This window comes from Gavialis gangeticus, unplaced genomic scaffold (assembly GCF_001723915.1).
Source record: "Gavialis gangeticus isolate Ggan-Ray unplaced genomic scaffold, GavGan_comp1, whole genome shotgun sequence".
Classification (NCBI taxonomy): Eukaryota; Metazoa; Chordata; order Crocodylia; family Gavialidae; genus Gavialis; species Gavialis gangeticus.
In genome coordinates this window covers 42,805,399-42,823,629 of record NW_017729026.1, presented here as the reverse complement: position 1 = coordinate 42,823,629, position 18,231 = coordinate 42,805,399, and the positions used below count along the sequence as shown (strand labels likewise).

At 38.2% G+C, this 18,231-nt stretch overlaps 1 long non-coding RNA gene across 1 annotated transcript in view; it reads left to right on the top strand.

Moving 5' to 3' along the window:
• LOC109299662 overlaps positions 1-18,181 on the top strand; it is a 473,863-nt gene extending 455,682 nt beyond the window's left edge. Inside the window, exons 5-7 of the long non-coding RNA XR_002097949.1 lie at positions 6,117-6,197; positions 16,395-16,510; positions 18,099-18,181. This is a non-coding gene — a long non-coding RNA (uncharacterized LOC109299662). The remainder of the gene's footprint in view (positions 1-6,116; positions 6,198-16,394; positions 16,511-18,098) is intronic.
• Positions 18,182-18,231: the final 50 nt, after the last annotated feature.

The following is an 18,231-nucleotide window of genomic DNA, read 5'->3' as shown; positions in this document are numbered from 1 at the left end:
AATTTCCAGCCTCTGGTAGAAATTAATGTCTGTCTATGGCCTTGGTTTGTGATATTTTATTTCTTTGAAGTGTAGTTGTTTGGGATGTATGAGAAAAAACTTACTGAAAGTATAGCTAACAGTATTTTTGACACTGTTGATATTCTTGATACTAAAACATGTATTCTGCTAGTATTTCTATTGCTTTTATTGCTTACTCCTTCATTACACTATTTAATGTTTCATTTACCTCACTTGTCAAAGAATCTACTATTGTAAGACTATAGTCTAATGAACCTACTAATACTGAAGTAATACCTTAGTCCAAGTCTTGACATTACTTGCACGTTAAGGTACTGCTTGTTGGACATTGGAACAGACATTAAAATCAGGTTTCTCTGTCTTAAGGCCTTAAGAAATCATCAGATGTGTATATTATTTAGAGCTTATACCTAAGCAGCGTACTGAAGTTTCTATATTTCTATTCTATTGAAGTCAGTATCCATACTGACTTCTCATCAGAAGCCTGTTGGGGTGTACTGTTATCCTAGGATGAATATAATTTAATGCATGACAAAGAAAATCAAACACCACTTCATTTCTGAACCATGCTATGGTTTTAATTAAAAATGAAAGGCTTAAATAAGAGAAATATATCAAGTGATTTCATACCATTGTGGAGCCCATGTTATTTTCTGGACTCCAACATTTATAAATCAAGCAGAAACTAGATATAACGATGAGATTGCTATCCATGAGAGTGACTTACATACATTTGGAACACATTTTCTCATGGATATTCAACCAGTCACATTACCTAAATGCTTTTTAAAATAAACTATATTTCCAAAGATAAAATTGGAAGTTGTGAAACTATGGAACTATTTAATTAAAAAGCTGGTTCTAGATCCTATTTGTCATATAAATGAGTAAGGGGTCATTCCATTTCAGCTCTGCAACTTCCCTCCCCTTTAGTTCTACCAGAGCCTCAACCTCGAAATCTTCTGGAACCTCTAAAAAACCTTACAAAGGCACTTAGAGAGCAAGTTTAGGCTGGGAGGCTGTTTGTGGGCTTGTGTGGGGAGAGTGTCTGTTATATTTTGTTACTCAATTTTTATAAGTAGTTTTGTTCTCTTGCTTTGTTCTCTTGTTCATTCTCCTATTTTCCAAGTTATTTTGTTTTCTTGCTGTAAGCTATACCCAACTATTGTTAGGTAAGTTAGCATGTAAATCAAACAAATAATTATACTTCAGCTGCCTGGGAGAATAGTGGCTCCATCCTCCCTCCATACTGCTGCACCCAGCATGGAAAGGGCTAGATCAAGAGCTGACTTTTTTTTCCTTCCTCCCTGTTAAACATTTACACTTTTTAAAAACTTTTCACAGCTTGTTCTTCTTTATTTTCTGTAGCTTTTTCCTCCCCCTCTTTTTTCAAATTCCCTCTAAATTGTGAAGAGCTCACTGGTCAAGTTTGTAGATTACACCAAGTTATGGGGTAGTGTGGTCATGCTTGAAGATAGGCTACAGATACAGGTGGACCTAGACAGGCTATCAAGTTGGGTGGATCAGAATCTGATGAAGTTCAATGTCAAAAAATGTAAAGTGCTCCACCTAGCGACGACACACCTACAGGCAACCCCCAACACACCTACAGGCTTGGTGGCACCAAACTGACTAGCACCATGAATGAAAGGGACCTCGGGTAATAATAGACCACAGTATGAGTATGAGCTGGCAGTGCAATGCTGTAGCCAGTATGGCAAATAATACTCTGGCATGCATCAATCCATGCATCTCCAGCAAAACCAAGGAGGTGATTCTTCCGCTCTACTCAGCGCTGGTGAGACCACAGCTGGAGTACTGCGTCCAGTTCTGGGCACCACACTTTAACATAGACACGGGCAAGCTTGAGAGAGTCCAAAGAAGAGCCACCCGTAAGATCAGAGTCTTACATGGCAAGCCATACAAGGAAAGGCTGAGGGAACTGGGACTCTTCAGCTTGAAGAAAAGAAGGCTGAGAGGGGGCCTGGTAGCAGCTTACCCCTACACCAGGGATGTACATCAAGGGCTCAGTGAGCAACTGTTCATCAGGGCACCCGAGGGGAAAACTAGGAGTAATGGCCAAAAACTCCTGGAAGACCGATTGAGGCTCAACATTAGGAAAAACTTCTTCACAGTCAGGGTGTTCAGACTGTGGAATAAGCTCCCTCCAGAGGTGGTGCAAGCACCTACCCTGGACATCTTCAAGAGGAGACAGTCACCTTGCTGGGGTCACCTGACCCCCAGTTATCTTCCCTGCTTGGTGCAGGGTGCTGGACCCGGTGATCTTCCAAGGTCCCTTCCAGCTTCACAATCTATGAAATAACATTTTTCCTCCAATTTCTTGCCTCTCCCCAGTCTTTCTTTTCTTTACCTGTTTCTACCAAATTCATTCCTTTTTCTCCTTTCTATTTTCCCTGCTCATTTTAAAAACAATGAGAATGAGCATAGTGTGGAGGGAAAGACAAATCTTCAGAGGACTGTCTAGCTTTTCTCAGTTTCTCTTTCTTCTGGTTCCCCTCAGTGCCCAGCCACTGTCATCCCAGATTTTCTTAATCCCACTCTGTCTCCCTAATTTCTCTCGCTGTTGCTCATATCCTGGTAGATAGGCTTCCCAGTGCAGTGTCTTCATAAAGGTTTGTTAACTTAAATGTTTTCTTCTATAGGCATCTCCTCTATTGACGATTTTTGCTGTATTGTGCTGGCTGGAACCCAGAGCTATTATAAAAGCTCCTAAATCTGATTGTTTGTGAACTGTGCTGGCAGAAAAAGCCACTATGGCATGACTGCTCATGAAACTCTGACTGTGCTTGTCCCCACACCAATGTCAGTGTGACTGCATTTATGTCAAATTTAATGAACATTGCTGACTAGATGATATTTTTTGGTGGACAGCCTTCCTTATTTTTGTCTCTGTAAATCAATATACAAACTGCACAATATCCAAATAGAATTAGTGTAAGGTACATAAAGATTGGTCTCAATGAGCAATTAGCACTTCATTAATATGCAAGCAAAATTAATTTCCAGATGTATTTAAAACTCTATCAGAAATTGCATTTTCCTATATCTATAAGTTTGGCTTACTTGGATAAAAATAGATCATGGTAGGAGGATTTTTGAAATTTGAGACTCAGTACTCATAGTAGAGTTTCAGTTTATGTAGATATAAAAAGTACAGTGCTTCCATAAACATTTCTAAATGCATCCGTTACTGTTACATAGACATATACTGCATTCCAATGAAAGCATGCTTACTGTATTTACTGGTAGATTGATTTTTTTGTTTTTCAGATATATTTCCAGGTATATTTTCTTGAGGTAAAATTGTAAGGTAAAGCGCTCCATGAGGCTGGTTAACATGCAAATTAGCATTAGTGGATTGGGTCCCTCAGCTGTCACTCCTAAGAGTTTGTGAAAGACAACTGAATTAAACTATGTTGTTTTAGATTCGTTCCTATAGAACCGCCTTCAGCTTCAACAGGAACAGTGACACCATATGCTATTAATCATCACTGTTATGTTTAGCACTCAATAGACTGAAATTTGCTGTTTTCAGACATTATACACCAGTAGAAAACCTATTATGTATGTTACATTTCACTGTGAGAGGAACACTTAATCCTGTTTTGCTGTCTATAGTTGTTTCAGATATATTTATAAAGAAAGGTCTTCCTATGGGATCCATAAATCACATATTACCTTTTAGCTATGCCATATTTTAAAGTAATGTTAGCATGCTAAAATAAAGGTTTGTTACTTTCTCATAATGCACATAAGCTTTCTTTCCTCTGTTGTGTACAGAATATTCCATGTACCATATTGAAGATGGTTGTTATTAAATATGCTGGCTCAGTTTACTAGTAGCTTTAATACACTTCTGTAACGAAGAACTACTTGTAACATCAAAGCACATGGAGACATTAGCTCTTTCCCCTATAGCCCCTGACCTGAAAGCTTTGCTTTTTATCTTTATATAAAAGGAAAATATGCTTTTCAAAGAAGCCTAGCTAGAGTGTGGATATTTTGTCCATTGTAGAATAATAGGTTGTGAAAGTAATCTACAATTTTTCATCTCTGTTCAGAGTGTTGTTTCTTCTTGGACATTATGGGGTTTTTTGAATAAAAACTCCTGCTTTCAAGTAATAGTGACTGGAAAAATGCTTTCCAAGTCCTGATGTGTCTTTATTTTGATAAGCTTGTTTATCTCAGGTAGGGAGGAGGGAGGGACTGTGCATTTCTGTTGGTGTCCCTTACTCAAAAGAAGTATCTGGGGGAGAAGTGGAATTTTGTTCATCTTTAAATTAACAGGAAAAAAATAAAGTTAGAGAAATAACCCTCTCCTATAATAAGCGGTGTGTACTAATGTAGTTAAATGAAGTGAATGTCTGTAATGGAGCCAACACCTACCAAACAGAAATGCAGAACCTTTGCTTGCATGTTTATATTTAATGTTCTAAAGATTTTTAATAAGAAATACCAAGTTATTTGTCACACACATCATTGCCTCTGAAACTGAAATTTATGGATTGGTCCCAACATTGGTTCTGTATGTGTGCATGTCAGATTTTTTCATAATTTAAGCAAAAGTAGAGGTATAACAGGTCCTTGTGCCATGTTAGCACAGTTAAGGTTCTTGAGTGAGTTATCTTTGAGCATGTCTATATGTCACTGTACAGTGATGTTGCTAAGGTGCTGTGCTTTAGTACTTCCTTCTAAAGCACAGCACATTATGGGTGGTTACTGCACCGTGTGCATGGCACACGGTTAGATTTTGTTCCTATGTTGCCATAGCAGTGCACTGTACCTGGAGTGTGCCATTATGGTGATATAGCTGGCGATCATGTGTAGACCTGCTTGGTTACTACATCACCGTAGCATGCTGTACGGCAGTGTAGCGCGTTGCTGCTTCGCTATAGGGTGACATGTAGATGTGCCCTTCTGGTACCTAAAATTAGGTGCTTGAAGGTGTTCTCTTTCCACTTAGGTTTTTAAGTGTCTATTGCAAAGACAATCACACTTTCCATTAATATCTGTAAAAGACAGAATGAAGCTTAGATCCTTGATTTTACCTATTTATTTCAGGGGCCTGGTTTTAGACTTCCTGGTATATTTCCTGTTGTGTTTTAATAACAGTACGGTCTGGGAAAGTCCTAGAGAGGAGCTTAGACTTCAGCATCTATCCTTCTGTCCATGATTAAATTGATTCAAGTCCACTAAAGTTAATGAGAAGTTTCTTACTGACTGTTGTGATTTGGACCTTGCCTTTAAGTGCATGAGAAGTTCCAGTGGCTTCAGTGCTAAGAGCTAAGCATATGCCTGCATGATTTACTTAAGGCCTTAGTTAGGAATGGTTAATGTGACCTATTAGGAAAGAGTCTGGCTACATAATTAAAAATGCAACAGTGAGCTCCTTAATTTTTAAGGATGTATATCTACAGAGGTTTTCACACAGTGTTTGATCACCTTAGATTTTAGTTATGATCTAATCCTTTTTTCTTTGCAAATGACTGATTTTTGTGAAATTATTAATATCCAAAGACAAAGATATAGAACCTTCCAATAGGAAAGAGAGAGAATATTTTTAGTTTAGAAGTGTTACTAAGTATTCACTATTTAAACATAGTAGGTTTGGAGCTTCCTGTTAGGAGACTCCTACTAAGTGTTTTTTATTCAAAATTGTGTCCTTGAAACTGGCTGTGAAAACTATTTTCTACTTCTCTCAAATAGTTAATTGTATTTAACAGGACACATGTCCTCCTATAAGTATTTACATTTTACATATGTACTATTTATATTCCTGCATATGTTATCATTTATGCATGCCATATCATGTATTTCATGATATACTTATCAGGATCATATAGGGTGCTGAAGGAAAGTAATAATTATTTTTTGGCTATATTAACCTATGATTAAAACTTTAGAAAATGAAAAATGTTTTTCAACACCAAATGTGAAAATATGAGTAAATTATGTATTGAGCTTGTCTAGATAGGTTAAAGAATATGAAATCTTTTGCAAAATGAATATTTTTGTTTGTATCCAACTAATATGCCAACTTATGGTAACTTACATTTTACTCCTGTTTGCTACAGGTGAAATGGGTGAACATCAGACAGCTCATTATAGAGACAACCATGCTGCATTCCCAAAGTAGGATGACAGAACAAGTCATGGTACGTATAGTAATTTCAGTGCTACAATACATCTTCAAGCTGTCTGAGGCAAAATGCTTACTAAGCACTGCATTGGAGCTGTCAGAATGCTTCATGGGGTGGTAATTAAATTGAGGCAGTTCTACTGTTCATTTTGTGGAACTAAGCCAAAATTATATGTAACCTAGCAATATACTGCCATAGACTTTTAGCTGTAGAAAGAACACAACATTATTGCATCTAATGAATTCACTTTCATAGAAAACATTCTACTTCTTGCTGTTGCAATCCCACATCTTGCTAGTTAATGGACTAGTTTTTGCTCATTATACTTAAGGAAACCATAGTGAAACTTAAGAGAAGTCATAGTGAATGATACATTATTTAAGGTTGCAAGCAATTTGGGATTGAGACCTAGAGCTGGATCTTCATTTGTGGCTAAAATAACTGAAGATTGACGGTTGTCATGGGCAAAAGTGGCTTTAAGATCCTGAGGCTGGCTGAGGGCTGTTCTAGCTCTTAGCATAATTTAGAGCAGCCTTGGGACTGCTTTGTATTATGCTGGTTGGCTATTGCCCCAAGGAGAAAGTATAATCCATTTTTAGAGATGTGTCAAAAATGCGAAAAAAGGTATTTTCAGATCATCTGCATATCTGCTGTATAAAATGTTATAAAGTAAAATTTTATTGGAAATACAAGCTGAAGGTTGCTTAATTTGTAGTGAACTGGTCTTTGAATAACTAGTCCAGAAAGAAATGGGAAGCTACTATTCTAATTGCAATTACTATTGCAAGAGAAATCCTTTGAGGACTAGATCAGTATGGCTAAAAAGAAAAGTAAAGTAAGCTTATCACTGGGGATTAACTCTGTACAACTAAGGATGAGTACACTCAATCAAATAATCTGGAAGAATTATCTCAGGTTTGTTCTCCTGGTAGAGAAAGTTACACTGAGCTGTGCATACAGCCATTAAAAAGCTGAGAACCTAAAAAGCGGAGAGGTTGTAGTACTGACACTGCAGCTGGGGGCAGGAGGGAGGAGACCTGCACATATCTCAGCATGCTCTGCAGGCTCCCATAGTCCATCTGGTGACAGATGGCATCAGTGCAAAGGGCAGCTCTAATTGGCTGACTCAGACTGCCTATGTTCAGCCGGTTTTCCTACAGCACAATGTTGGGATTGTGAAGAAGATGTGTTCTTTCCCTTCTGCAGCAGTGGCAGAGTCCAGTGAATACGTATCATTTAAGAAAATATTGCATAATAGGAAAATGCCATGAGTAGCATTTCCTGTGCTGCAAAACTGGCTCCCTTCAGATTTGTAAGGTATGTATGGTTGTGCTTAAATCTTACACATAATGTTCAGTAAAGTGACAGGATAACTAGAAAGGAATAACTAGAAAGTTTCAATAAGAAAAATAAGAATAACTGGTAATTGAGGAGGCCCTCACATTGTCTTTTCAGATAAAGAACCCTGTTTATATATGTCTTTGATAAAGATCATGCTATGTTTTAGTACACTTCTCATCCTATAAAAGATCTAATGCAGGTTAAAGTTCACTGAGGTAAAAAAAAAATCCCTAACTGGTTTTGCCCTTTTAGGATTAATTATATCACTGGTTCTTTGCTACAACTTGAGGTTTATTTTGTGGGGCATGAGGAAGCTGAAGACAGGCACATTAAGGGCAGTTATACCATATATGCATTTGTCATGATTAAAAGTATAGCAACATAAAAATTACAAGGTGAAAAGAAAAGCAATATACCAGTGAGGTAAGTAAAGCATCTACCATTACCCACAGTTGTCTTGAAGAGATCTGGGTTTGGCTGGGTAGTCAGGACAACTGGCAAACCAGAAGTTTTCTGGCTGACTTTTTGAATGGTTCCTTCAGAAACCCATTGAGTCAGGCTCAGAGCCTCTCTCTCAGACCTACACATCCCAGAGTTTCCCTTTAGTTTTGTTGCATCCTAAATCCTATCCTAGAAAATAGGGGTGTTAAGCATATGGACTGTGGGATGGCTCCAGCCTGCTGTTGCTCCATCCAGCCCAGTGGGTAGCGGTAGACCATGTAATTTAGGGATGTGGCTAGTAGTGGGTGGGACTTGTCACTGAATCCAGGATGCTTGGGCCCCACTGAACACAACCTGTGATGGGCAAGTGTCAGCACTGCCAACATAGCCCTACTGCCCAGCCTGCTGCTGTCTCTGCAGCTGTCTCTACCCCAGCTCTGAAGTTGCTGTCACTTTGGTTGCTGCTGCTAGTCATGAAGATCCAGCCCACAGAGAAGTCCCATGGTCCTCATCCAGCCCAGGGTCAAGGGTGATTTTGACATATCTTATATAGGTTACACAGGGGAATATGGAGAAAAGATGAAGAGGTATTTCCCAAGGAAGTCATTGTGCGTGCAAGTGAGTAATCTAGCTTTGCCAGTTTTTGCTCAAATCCTGCATCTCTTCAGGGGAACAAGTGTACTCTGATAATTGGTTGAGGAGACTGCAGGAGTCTAGTACTTGAACAAATTCTCCATATAAACTGATTGAACTCCTATGAATTAAAAAGAGTATAAAGAAGTGTAGTGTACAATAAGAGCAGATCAAGATGGTGCTTATAGCACAGCTGTGACTTATACTTGGGTTCAAGAAAGAATTTATTATCTTAACTATTTTTAAAAATCATTTCACCTTTGAATCTCAATGCAGGCATGAAAAATAAATAAATCTACTGCTTCCTCATCTACCTTCCAAAGACTTGACTTTCAGTTCAATCCATAATTACACAGCCTAGAGAAGATGCTGCGACTGTTCCTTCAACAACTTTCTTTGGCCTTTTTAATTATGAAACAATGTTTTATTGCTGATATACTTTGATTATTTTTCCTTGATAAATGTTTGGACTTGGCTGTAATCTCCTCAAAGTTAATTTGAGTTCAGAAGTCTTTTTTCTAGATTTATCCATTGTTTACCTCTGATTTTCATTGTTTGAAGCAAATTATCTCAGTGTTTATTTGCCTTTTTACTCTAGTAAACCCTGGTAGATACATTTTTACATTCTTTGATTTAACTCATGTTTTCAATTCCCATGGCATGCTTACTTTCTTCTATTTGATCTAGTTTACCCAATTAACTAAAGTTTTTATTTTCAGATGAATCTTTCTGTTTGTTTGCTTTTTAAATAGTGTATTGTAATGTTATTTGCAGTACTGAAATGAATGCCTTAATTGTGCAAAGACTTATTACCTAACTTTTTACACTGTGAAATCAAAGTCCTTTTGAAATCAGAGGGTAAGCACATGGTAGTAAATCTTTTTTGGATCATGACCTTTGGCTGGATCATCCTTGCTATTGAAAAGACCTTGTGTTGAGGGCTAGAACTCAAATGTGAAAATATACTTTGAATTGGAAATGATTGTAAAAATACACTTTTGAATTAGAAACAGGATTTTAAACCACTAACAAATATGGCCTAAGTTTTGGAGAAATTATTTTGTGCCTTAGTATTTTACTGATTTTGGATAGTCTTTTATACTTCTGAAATTTAGCAATTGTTTTATTATTTACAATGATGTTTCATGGTTCTTACTTCTTAACATAAACCAGTGTGTTTGATTTTTTTTCCATTCTTTTACTCACAGAAAAGCAACTATAATAACAGGCAGAAATTAGCTTTCGGCCAAAACTGTGCATGAAATTCATGCATGAAGACTCATTGCACCACTGTCAACACAGAGATTAAAGGCTTCCTAAATATATACTGATGAAGCATATTTTGAAGATTCTAAGGGAACTCTTCTAGTTTATCATATAATCACTGATTCCTGGAAGAACTTGGGAACTATATTTCAACCCATACTCGCAATCTTATATACTAGTGGGTTGCCTCATGGATGCACTGGGGTGCTTCAGCAGATCCACTGTATGAAGGGCCAGATGAACAACACAACTCTAGCACATTTTGTATATTGAAATTGTTCATAATTGGATCTCAGTTATTGTTCTTACCTTTTATTCACTTTCATGGGACTTTTAGGTTCTTCTTCAAGCATAGCTGGGGACACTAGAAGGAAAAAGCTCATGTGAGAAGAACAAGATATTTTTAATCTGTGAACCTTATTTGCTTAAGTGGGAGATATTCTCCAGGTCATTAAATCTGCAGAAGTCAGTCATATTCTATACATGCAATGATCACAACTCTTTAAACTGTCACACACTTCCACCTTGGTTTTCCATCTTGTGATTCAAAGATTAACAGTCTTTGCTTACCTTTCAAAAGGAATCCTCTGTTAAACTCATTTGTTCTGGCAAAAAACCATTTAAGGCTTATTCTCGTAAAGGTACTGAGTTTTTCCTTCATTCCTACCTATGTAAGACTGGACTCTAGATGATCACGGTAAAGACAGTATTATTCAGAGTCATCCAGGAGAGTCAGGCCTGAGGAGTGGTCCTTCTTGTACTGTGTGCTTACATTTCTTTTGCACTGTGATCTTCAACTGTCACTGCAGATTACTATGTACACTGGTCTCAGATTTCTTTCACAGGTCATTAACCTGTCTTCATTTTACCTCAAGCCACATTCAAATTAAGGAAGGCCAGGCTGCCTGCTTTTAGCTAAGCGCTGTAAATGATTATTTTCAGGATCTACTCAATCTGTAAGTTCCACCAGACCTTATATTTCTCTCCTTTTTGTAGTCTGGAAATATTACCAGAGCTCTGTCCATCTTGGCTCAAGGGCAGTCTAAGCGATACTTAGGACCTTGCTGGTGTTTCCTACATGGGGATGGTACAGCACATGGATCCAAGGAAAACTCTACCTCTATCAATTATTTTTTAAAGATTATTACTTGGAACTCAAGCAGAAGGTTCACATAATGTTATTTAACATCTGTATCTGATACCATGGGTAAGAGAAGTACAACTCCCTGTTGTAACTGAAAAGGTTTTGCAGGAAGTTGCAAAACCTGAGTTGCAATGATCCGTGGAACAAACCGAAGTTCACTGTTGGTTGCAGGGGAAAGGGCAATCTAGCTTCTGCCTGGGAGCCTGCAGCCAGTTTCCCCACCAACAACCCCATCTTTCTCCCAGCCTGTTCCTGTTTCAAAATGGGAGGGGAGAATGGGAGGAGAGGGAGCTCATTCTAGGGGTTCCCCAGCCAAGGGTGGGTCAGGGTGGGTGAAATGGACCCCCTCCCCTTGAGAAGGCAATACATTGACTCTGCCCTCCAGCAAGGGCTGAAAAACTCCCAGACCTAACTCCCTCCATTCCCCTTCCCCCCTTCTGTTCTAAAAACAGCTTAAGGCTGGGAGGAAGTGCAGATAGAAGTTACAAAAGATAGTCTGTTTTGAAAAAGTCCTCATTTGACCCCTCATGCAGTGAGGGTCAGATTTTCACTGGATTGGCCAATTTTGAAGCTGTCTGCAGCCATGAACCTGCATTTGGTCATGGCTATAAACTGTTTTCTGTGACCATATTGGGTAAAAATTGTCACTTCTGTCTGTGTGCCATGTTCCTTCATCTATTCAAGGCTTGCTGGGTGGGAGGGAAAAAATTTAAAAGAGCAGAAGGAAAAGGATGAGTTAATGTGACACCTACTGATGCTATTTTCTAAAGATTTCAGGCTTCCAGACTTATTCTAAGACTGTTGATCATTCTGGACAATATCGTGAATAGCCCTCATTACATAATTCAGTAACTCAATAACTGTATTTTACTGAATGGAGCCAAGGCCTAAATGTTCATAGATTCATAGATGCCACGGTCAGAAAGGACCTCAACAGATCATCGAGTCTGAACCCCTGCCTAGGCAGGAAAGAGTGCTGGGGCCAGATGACCCCAGCCAGTTGCGTATCCATCCTTTTCTTAAAGACCCCCAAGGTATGGGAGAGCACCATCTCCCTTGGAAGCCCATTCCAAAATCTGGCCATTGTTACTGTGAAGAAGTTCTAGACTCTCCCTTGAACAATGTGCTAAAAATTGTTCCTTGCTGAGGCTTCTTCTTGGGCTAGAGCTGGCTCAGTGCATACTGCATTGCTAGGGCTGCACCTTGAGGGTATGTCAGGGCTCAGCTAAGCTCCAATATGGCTGCAGCAGCAGAGTCTGCCCCACCAGCTTGAGGGCCTCCCTTCAATAAAGTGAAATGATGAGATGAGGAGGAATGGGACTGTAACCCTGCATATGCTAAAGGGTTATCCTGGTGCTGCTGCATATGCTGATGCTGCAAGAGGAATTGTCCACAGACAGCCAGCAGCTAGGGGCCTAATGGAGCAAACAGGTTGTTGCTCCCTCCTACTGCAGCTGCCTGTGTTTATGCTGCTGGCAAGAAAAAAATACTATTTCTTTACTTTGCCTTCTGAAGTCAGGGTGTGTATCTTATCTGGTGGCATGTATCTGGTATATCTTATCTGGTATGCAAGTAAATGTGGTAATGTTCCCCTAAATCACAAGTATATTAGAGGGATTTCTTCATGTTTTTATGTGCTTTTGTATAAAACTTCCTATAAAGCCTAAATTATGTAGTAACCCAGGTTTCCTCAGAAATTACTTGCAAAACATCTATTATAAAATAGAAATCAAATATGTTGATGGTGATCCTATTTTTAAAGCTGCAGCTCTTGGGATTAGTTTAACATCTTATATAGTGTTTACTATGTAGTCCTTTGATACTTACCTTCTAGTTCTGTGAATCTGAATTCTTCAAGAAGATATTGCTTTGGTATCCATTTTATTCAGAGATAAGAAGAGTAATTGTTATAAAGGGACTTCTTAATCTTGGGTCAGTCAAATCTGTTTTTAAGCCAGCAAGTGCTCTTCAGGAACAGGCATTAACAAGAAGAGATTATGTGGTAACCTGTTGTTCTTTATATCTCAGCATCCCTTGACAAGGCTTACCAAAGGTCAGTGTGTTCAGAAGACAGTACTGGAAAAAAATCAAATGTAACTTTGCAAGGAACCAAAAATTTTGCTACTGAGGAGGAATTCTTCACTTATATGGCTAAGCACGTTAGATCTCTTACAGAGAAATTTAGAAAATAATTGTGAGTCAGTCACAGAAGCAAGAATAAAGAACTATGCGAGTAAAGAAAAGGAGATGGGGGTAGATGCATTCATGGTGGGATCCAATCTAAAAAACCCTGTCACTTCCTTGGAAGTCAGAAAACAAAACTGAATTTTTGCCAGCTGTCTATTATGTTGTGACATTGTCTAATACAGCACCTTAATTTTCCTTCTAACTCTGGCAAGAGAGTGTCCGCCATTCATATTATCTGTCTTCTAACAGTGTGACTTTATATATAAATCCTTGTAATATGTACTTCTCATCATTTAGGGGTGTGAACTCTAACACTCTGTGCTCAAAGTGCTCATAATCTAACTCCATTTAAGATTGGTAATGGTGGCGGTCCCTTGATATGAGGGTGACAGTAAATAGGGAAGTCACTGATGCATCCATATATAACCAAGGAGGTCTATTCAAGGTCCTCATGTTCAATTACAGACAGGGCAGGTAGTTTAAGGAGAAAGGAGCTGATCACAGTGATATTGGATCACATCTCTTTCTTTTAGCTCTTATCTATCCACCTCCATAATGAGGCAAGTTTGCTCAGAAATTATGATAAGAATGTATTAAACTAGTTTGCTGATCTAAACTTTTTCTACTGTCAGATCTTTCTCCATTTTTAAAACCAAATGCAAGCCAAACCATTTTAAAAAAATTCTGAAGTCATCATATAATGTGTGCTTTTCTCTGTTTCTTGTTTCAACTCAGAATTGTAAGGAAAATATTTTGAGAAAATTATTCTTCCATTATTTTTAGCCAAGTCCAGAATTGGAACTAGAATAGAATTTTCAAAAATCCTTATAGGACTTAGGACCACAAGTAACATTTACAAAAGAGATTTTGGGGCAGAAATTTACAGGGATTTAGGTGTCTAACAGTACTGTTAGGATTTTGGGTGGTAATGGGTGCTAATTCCCACTTGTTTCAATGTGCAACAGAGACTTAATATTTTGAAACAAAAACAACAGGTACCTAGTGTTATCAATAAGTATCTAAATACCTTTGGAAATCTAGCCCCTATGGACACCTAAAAATGTGTCCAATGCTTGCTTCAACACCTGTTAATTAGTAAATGTCAGAGCAGACTTGATTAATCAAGTCTGCTGGTTGTGTTAATTTGCACATTCCAGCAGCCTTGGTGTCTCATGTATTCAGCATCCCTATGGTTCAAAATGGCAACTAGGGCACTTTAACTAAAGCTCATTGAACAACGATTTGAAGTATGGCATACTGAATATATGAGATGCTGTGGGTGCTCTAATTAGAATGGCTCCAGATCAGAGCTGTCCTGGTGGGGTGTGAATTGGGGTGACTACCCTGGACCCCACATTTTGGGGGGCCCCGTGGAACCAGGTGGAGTTGTCACTGGCCAACTGGGCAGTGTGAGTGTATCAATTTGGTTGCAGGCCTACTGGGCCCTGCAAATGTATCAGCCACTGGGCTGTTTGGTTTGGGATTGAGGAGGCAGAGTTGGGAGTGAAGCAAAGATAAGTTTCACTTATAACAGTAAAGATAAATTTTACTTATAGCGGCAAAATAGCAACAAAAATGTTTTAGCAGCAAAATACGGTTTACATGTATAACAGTTAATAAAAAGGTTAAGCTAATAAACAGACAATATAGCAATAAAAGTTAAAAATTGGCAGTGATAAGAAAAACAGACAGACATGTTGACAAAGAGTTCCCACTTGGCTGGCAAATTATCAATAGACCCTCAGTGCCAGGTACACATCAAGTTGATTCAGTGAAGTCAGGTGTCCCCGATCAATGTGGTCGGAGAGAGCACCGGGGAAGGTCCCTTAGTAAGGATCTGGTCCTTGCTCACACTGGGAGTCTGGAGTCCGGGCTTCGAACAGCACTGTTCCATCCTTCCTACTGGTCACCTGACATGCATGTTCCTTTATATCTTGTCCTATGCTAATCTGTTGGCTATAGAGCCACTCACAATCTTACTCTACAGCTATTACCCTATGGGGTTAAAAGGTGTTAGAAATTATTATAATAGGTTACTGCCTAAACTTGGGTTTACCCAATAAGCAAATCATACCACATCACTTTGGGGTCTGAGACTGGCATTTTCTCTGCCTAAGTTCAGCTTACTTGGTTACTTCCTTTTGGAATTTTTTGAAATGTGTTACTTATACCTTGTGGTCAGGTTTGTCATTTTTACTGACCTTTAAGCAAAAACTGTTAGGTCAGCTGAAATTTGCAGTTTTGTTTTCTAGTTCCACTTCTTGGGGCTTATGTTAGTCTTATGATTGGTACAGACAGTTAATTTTATCATTACGGTTATACTTATGACAGACAGGATACGTTTGCAGGAAACAATTTTGCAAGCTTTGCCTTAGCTAATATTAACTATTATGCTATTGCTAGATGCTCTCAAGAAGCAAATTTTTTTGTTATAATTTGCTCATTAACCCCTTTGGTTCTGGCCATCACATGGAGTGGCCACGGCCCCTCCTCCAGGGCCCACTTAGTGCTGGTGACACGGCGCTGCTGGCTTCGCTTCTGGCCTCTCACCACATCTCCATTCCCCACCCCCCTGCTGCTGCCTCCACTGGCTTCTTTACATCTGGGCCTCACACAGGTTCATTTGCCTTGGGGGCCCACACCTTCCTAGGATTTGCCCTCCTCCTCAATAACCCCCCTCCCCGAGCATGTATAAAGACACCGTACGAGACTAAATCTTCTTGATTTTTGGTAACATTTAGCTTCAATAAAACAAAATTTTCAGAGGATTTAAATGCCTAATTCCTATTGATTTTAATATGAGTTAGGTGCCAAAATACCTGGATCTGGGCCTTGAGTGCCTAATTTACTTCTGAAAATGGGAGTTGGGGTCCTAAATCATACACTGCCTTTTGAAATTTTCCCTGTAAATTTGTAGGGGCCTGAATTTGCAGGATTCAGGTTGTTAATCAATTACTGTAGATCATCAAAATATGTGTAAAGCATGGCAAATATTTAAAATATTATTATCAAAACAAATGTCAGAACATTTTTCTTTTAAATGAAAAATTGTAAACATAACAGAAATATGTATTTTTGCTTTTGGCAGTCAAATGTGGTTTTTAATGGAGTTTAAATAAATGGAGTTTTTATAACAAAAAAGCAACCGTAAAAGCAGTGATTATATTTTTCATAGTTCATTTGCCTCCTTTGCCCTGCAGATCTTGTACAGGAGGAAAATGAGATCCCTAGTGAAGTCTACAATGTCACTGACTCTGAAGAAGGTCTCAGAGACCTGTTAGTGTTTAATGATCCTTATTGGCCTGTACAAGAATGGGTATGACCTACTAAAATAGACATGTGGTTCTTTAGAACTATTAACAATGTAATTTTCTTCATGTGTTAACATCATAATCAAGGGTATAGGTTGTAGCTATGTTGGTCTTTAGGACATAGGAAGACCCAAAGAACCTTGTCTGCCAACATCATAATAATGCGTTCCTTAAGTGCTGCATTTTTTCAGATTAGTTGAGTAGCCAATATTGGGTGCAAAGTTGCAGACAGTTATTTAACAAACCATATAATTTTGATTTTTTTCAGTGTATGAAGTGTCTCATAAAAACTAAGTCAGTCACCCACTTAAGAAATCTAACTTGTTCTGAACATCAGCCATTGTTGCTGAACATCAGCCATTGTTGCTTTACAAGTATTACACAATTTTAATTATAATGAAATTATGGCTATGACCATATTGGGTTGATGAAGCCAAATGGCTTTAAGATAATTAGCACATCTGATAATATACTATATTAGACAATAGATCTCTGGGCCCCTGCTTCCTCCTTAAAGTAAAGTATGGACTGTGAGAAACTTTACTCATAGGAGTTGAATGCTGCAGTGGCATGTTACCAACTCTGAGAGCACGTCCAAATGAGTGTGGACATTTGTTTTGTCCAGGTACAAGTAGCAGTGGCACACCTTGTGTAATGGGAAGAGACACAATTGTCTGCATCATACTTTAGAATCCATAGTGCCTTTACATGCACATGTAGAGGGACTTTAGAATCATACCAAACAAAATGTAAGTGTATAGTAGAGCAACTCCTAATGTAGAGATAACCCAAGTGCTCCAAGTTTGTCCAATCCATCTTTCGTCGGGTATGCCCTGTACAAACATAAAAAATATATTTAATGGCTTAGTAGTGTAGAAAACTTAAATCACAGGTTCAATTCCAACATCATTGACTGACCCCTTTATATTTCAAAGGTAGATTAACATGTAGCATACCCTATAGGGAAGCTTTCTTAAATGACCTTAAAAACAAGCATTCTATCTTCACTGTATAGATAAGGCAAGTGGTTCTTTCCAAAATATTTGGCAGTCAGAACTGTAACTTACCCCAACTCTGTGTACCAAGAGGTGGCAGCATATTAATAGAGCTGTTTTCAGACCATTTTGTAATTTGTGGGGCCCTTGGCATGAAGGCGCTATGTAACTGTTCATAGTATATTATGTAAATGTAAGAAAAAGTTCAAGTAACAAAATGAGGTGGTGCTGCTCATTTAAACAAATATTGTTTTAAGTAGAATAATATATTTTAAGTAAATTAAAAAATGATCAAAGGCCATAATAATGACAATCCTTAAAATGTCTCAACTGGATAATTAACTAACTTTAGCTCAATATTCATTCCCTACATATCTCTTATAGTGGGAAAATAATTAGGGGAAGAAGCATACCTGACAGAAAATGTAATCTTTTTAAATCTGACTACACTTATCACTATTAAAAAGCCTGCATTTGCTAAGCAGGTCCTCTAAAATATACTAAGATACTATTTTGATTTGATATTTAGAATATTTAGAAGAATAAATAATTGCGGTTTCTGTGTGGTAACCAAAAATAAATGCTTACATTTTCATAGTCACAGTGAGACTCCAGAAGAGATGGAGGAAAATCTTTTGGTTGCATGAAACAATCTGAAGATAAGTCCTGTTTGATCAGTGGTCCACATAAGAGCTGAGTTTGAAATTATGAATGATTGAATGATGAGAATG